Source organism: Frankliniella occidentalis, unplaced genomic scaffold (assembly GCF_000697945.3).
Source record: "Frankliniella occidentalis isolate FOCC.00 unplaced genomic scaffold, Focc_3.1 Scaffold4, whole genome shotgun sequence".
In the NCBI taxonomy this organism is placed as follows: domain Eukaryota; kingdom Metazoa; phylum Arthropoda; class Insecta; order Thysanoptera; family Thripidae; genus Frankliniella; species Frankliniella occidentalis.
The window spans coordinates 1,464,927-1,470,286 of NW_026267134.1; positions in this window are offsets into that span (position 1 = coordinate 1,464,927).

The following is a 5,360-nucleotide window of genomic DNA, read 5'->3' on the forward strand; positions in this document are numbered from 1 at the left end:
GTACGCACAAAGTGGTGCGATGTAACCCGGCCGGGCTTCACAATGGCCGGGGTGGGAGGCCCTATCCTCCCCCCTGCCGGTCCCCTGCCGGCCCCCAGCGCAGCGTCTTTATCGGGACGCGCCCCCGCACCGCTGTCCGCCGCTGTCCGTCCCGCGAGCGACGGCGGCATTCATCTTCCCTCTGACAAGATATTGAGGACTTTGCACCGTGACGCTGACTAACGCCCGCCCGCCGAGGTGATCCCGCGCATCTCCCCCTCTCCACCCTCGTCGTCGAGATCAGCGACCCCTCCTCCCAGCCAACGGAATAACGCTCGGGGCAGAATAAGGTGTTTGCAGCGCACGGCTGCAGATAAAAACGTCTCCGTCTCCGTCCACTCCCTTCTTCTTCTCACAACACTGTTTTTGTCGGGCCGTCCGCTCGGCGTGGCCTCTCCCCGCGTGCAACTCAGACTGAGAGGCACCGCACCCTTTGCGTTCGGGAGTGCGGCGAGGAGGACGCGACGTCTCTCCGATCCCCCCGCGCGTCCCGCAGTTATACGCCCGAAACTTTAGCGGCACGGAACAAAATCATTCAGCGGACGCGGGAGAAAGAGAGTTATGGATAGCGAGCGGGGATATACTTCAGCCGGCGATCAGGACAATGTCTCCCCTGAAAATACAAGAGGTAGTAAAGTACTTATCTTGCAAGAGTGAAACACACATGCAAGAGTATGACGCGCTTGTATGTACTCTTACAACATACGCTTCATATGTAGTACTTTCCCACTCTCGAAAGAGTTAAACAGTAGGATAAACGAACCGTTGGTATTTACCGTCGCCGTCACAGTCAATACATGTTGTGCAAAACACTGCGCTTCACTAGGGCATGGGTGGCACCTGTTCTTCTTCTAGTGCAAAACATAGCCAGGTTAGTGTTAATTTAATCTTCGCCCGCCCCTTCTCTCTGTCCCGACCCCCAGCTACATTTCCCAGTTAATGACTGCTCCCCAGCCCTGGCCCCACCGTCGCCACACCGGAAGCCCGGGGGTGGGGTACCCACTCGCAGCAACTTCCGGTTTCCGGTCCGACCAGCGCACGTCTGGTAGCTCGGCGCCTTGCAGCACACTGCCCATCCGCAATCTCTAGCCCCACACCCACTCCCCCTCCCCACTCTCGGCTGCGCACACGCGCTGGGCTGCGGGGTGTGGCTGACATCCGCATGCGAGTCAAAATCCCAATTTCCCGAATGTCATTGCCGATGAAGAGGCCCCAGCCGACAGAACCACTGCTCCGTCAGCCACATTGCTCAGAGGCCACGCCGACTGACAGACGGGGGAACAGACTCACGGGCAGACGGACACGCGAGGGAGAGAGGGGGGTGGAGGCTCGTGGTTAGCAACCTCAGCGGTTACAGATGGCAGGTGTGGAATAGAAAGTAAAATTTTTACACTCTTCCTTGGTTAAGTGGTTAATGAATTTTCAACAAAAAAACAACACTTTGTTTTTTAAAGACAAAAAACAAAACTTTTGGGAAATGACAAAACGTTGAGATATTTACAGATGCACGGCGGAGAGAGAGAGAGAGAGAGAGAGAGAGAGAGAGAGAGAGAGAGAGAGAGAGACGAGTGCATTTGGAGTGACGGGAATCGGGGAGTGGTGGAGGGGCCGCGCTCGCTCGTACTTGCTTGATGGTTTTGTAATGCAGGAATCACTCAGTCCACTAAGTTTCCCCGACTGAGTCTCCCGAGACACGGCACGGAGTCGTGCTTGTTGGCCACGTGTTGAGCGCCTATCGCACACGACGAAACGAATGCAAAGTGAAAGATGAAACGTACGCCACGTCGTCACACACGCACGCTGCGAAAGAAAAGCTCGCGACAAGTCGTTGCACGTTTGTTCACTCTTTCGGCCACCCACCGTCCTGCCTGCTCCCATGCCAATAAAGTCGCGTTGCCCCCTCGCAACGCAAGGCATACCTGCTCCCTCGGCCCCTCTCCTGCATATAATATGACGTTCCAAAACTCAATATGTCCCCAGCACTGCGGGATGGAATTGAGCGACAGCCGATATGTACGTAAAGGGAAGTGCACGCGGGCTACGTGAATAGGGGAGGAGGTTTACTGTCAAACTGCAACAGTATAATCCCTCTGCAATTGCAAGCCAATTCTGGAACGGTGCAAGTGATTTGCATAACTATTTTTTTTTTTCGGTTGTCGGTAGTCCTGAAAATGAAGGGGCGGGGGCGTTGATTTCAAGGGGAAGAAGCTATGGAGAGGGTGGGGATGGAAAGGAGGGGGTAGGGTCCCCCCCTGATGGTAGCCTGGTAGCAGCTGCGGGGCCGGCGGTCACGGCCGTGGGAACAGGCAATTTATGAAGTCCTGGAGGTCCGCGGCTGGAAGGAGACTAGAGGTGGATTTTCCGGGCGGAAAGCAGGAGAGAGAAAGCTAGAGAGAGAGAGAGGGAGCGAAAAGTAAAGAAAAAAAAGGAGGGACGACTTGCGGATTTTACAACTTTCATCAACGAGGCCATCAAGGATGAAGCATAAAATAGACTTGCGGAATAACGGTTCTGCCATCCCCCGGGGGCCTCTAGGGGTTGCGAGGGGCTCCTCGGGGCGGGACTCGGTCAGGCTTCACTCCTGACGTCACCCGCTGCACAACGATCACAGTCGTCAGCAGTCTGGCCAGTTGCAGCAAGCGACCTCTCTCACCGCTTTTTTTTATCGGCTATACTCTGATAAGATTTTGACTCTCCGTGTCGGTAGTCACACGGCAGGTTTGTTTCTCGCCGGACTTCTCTTTGCCCCCCTTAACCCACCTTTCTTTATCTCCCCGCTCCCCCTCCCCCCACTGTCTGCTGACGGGGCTGCCGTTCGCGTGTCGGGCCGGTCCTAGACGGGGCCCTAGGCGGGGCCCCCACCGCCCTGCAGTACGGCCGGTCTGCAGCAGCCACAGGGCGTAAGTGTGATGAATGCCTTTCCGTCCCTTCCCTTGTCCTGCATTATTTATACACATATATTTCTTCCTCTCCAGACCGCGTGTGTGTTTGTGTGTGATGGCGTATGCCGAAGTGTGTGTGTGTGTGCACTCATGCAGCGGCGCGCTTGTATTCTAGACCGCAGTTTGTTTGCATCGTCATTATCTAAGTCAAATTGCGCGCTTGGCCATTTGAACCACACGATAATATCTACTTTGTTTACTCACGGAATGTCACCGATTCAAATCAAATTACGATGTGTAGAGTGCAGAGTTTTCGATGAATCCCAGGATAAGAATGGCTTCTGCAAGTGTTGCAGAGGCAGTGTGACATTACATTTTAACACTCTAAAACAAACCACAACTAGAATTAGTGAAACCTAATGAAAATATTATGCAAAGATTAGGTTTATTGGAATCATAATACGACGTTTCTTTCCAGTTAGTAACACGGTTACATGGTTATGCTAATCATTGTTAGTACCCCATAATATCTTACCAACACTCCGAAAACTGGGGATTTCACAGCAATTACGACCACTTGTCGCGTTCGTTCCGTCCACCATTATTCATCATAGCAGCCCTGGAAATGAGCTTTCAACTCTGTCTCTTGGACTGAGCGCGCGGCTGACCGAGCTGAGCCAATTCACAGCCCGATTTTCCCGTTTTCTTTCAAGACGCGACGCAGCGATTTTGACGGGAACTCGCCGCTGAGCTACGTTTGTGCGAAGCGACATCAAAGTGGTGAAAGGGAACGAAACAAGTAGTAAACCCTTCAATTTTCACAAACACTTTTCTCGAGTTTTTCTCATAGTAACGCTGTTGTTGCAAAAGGGGAAGAACGAAAAGGGAATTTAGAGAAGTAACAGACACCGCTGTATGAGAACATGTAAGTAGGACTTACATGATGAGAAAGCATTGCAGGGTTGGGGGACTTCTCGGCCGTCCTCGGTTCGCCGACTGGCCTGCTGCGGGTCCCTGCCCTGCGCGCGCCGTCCGCCCCCGCCCCGAGTGCTCGCGCATGCAGGAGAGAGAGGGGGCACAGGCACACCAGGCACACACTGGCTCGGGGTGCATATTTAAGGTTTCAATTTATTTCCGGTCTCGTGCGATTGCACCATCAATAATTTACAGGAGAGATAAGACAGAGCAGTTGTTTAAATTGACAAAGCAGCAGTGGGGCTCCACCGACATGGGGCTGGGGCACTGCACCCCACCGCAGGCCAACGCGTGCAGCATTGCACAGCAATCTCAAGTTTTCAGCTGGCTAGCACTGGCAACTGGCACAGCTCCTCCTTTCCACTTATTTACACTAACTTACAGTTGAGAAGGACACCCTCCCTATACATTTCATGAAAGGGCATTGGTTGAACGTTAACGCAAATCACTCGCTGAGTGTTATTGACATAGTTTCGTTGTTTAAACAGCCGTGGAGAGTGGGGCAGTGTACGCGGGGCACACCACTCCGCTAAGTAACATGACGCTCCTCAGTCTGTCGCCAATACGACACCCTCGCTGCGGCTCGCAGAGTATCGCACTAATGCGTTCGCCTAAAAGTGGGTCAGGCCAGGAAGGCCAGGTCCGAAACAACAACAACTGGAAACATTGGGGCGCCTGGCCTGGCCTGGCCGGGGCTGAGCCGGCCGAGTTGAGCCAAACCGACCGTGTTTATTGAATGCTAACCGGCCGGCATTCCAATTGAGGAGGCATAACAGTAAATGCAAAGGAGAGGGAGAAACAGAGAGAGAGACGGGGGCTTCTCCGTGGCTCGGCCAGCGCCATCCCCCTACCCCTTATTCTTCTTCTTCGTCTTCTTCTCTTGTTATTCCGCCGTCTTAATCGAAGCAGTCGTGTAGATCTCGCCCGCGAGGCCCAGACGGCCCGCTACCAACAGCCGTGCGAGAGAGAGCGCTGCTTGCGGGGCGAGGGTATGGCTGTCTCCCTCGCACCCGCGCACAAGACAGGGACGGACAATCATCCGGCTCACTCCTGGTCCCGCCACTGGCTGGCATTACACGCGCCAAGTTGGGACGGCTGACGGGAAAAAAAGAAGTGCGGCGAGAGGCATCGTTTGGAAATGTTGCTTGGAATAATAACAATAATAGTAAAATGAATATGGACGGGCCAAGGAATCGTGCTGGGGAAACATGTTTATTTTTCTCCGAAATTAAAATAGCGGCCGTAGCTGCAAAACTTCCGAGAAGGCAAGCCCTATTATTATTTTCAGTACCACGCCGCAAGGCTTCTCAGAAAAAAGAGATTTATTTGAAGGAACTGTTTTCCGTATTTACCCATATTGCAAATTACTGAGCTTAGAGTGCAATAACTTCATTGCACAGGCCAGAAGCCCGCCCTTGATAACAATTATACCCAACAATGAGAGGTGTAAGACATGGGGTAGTT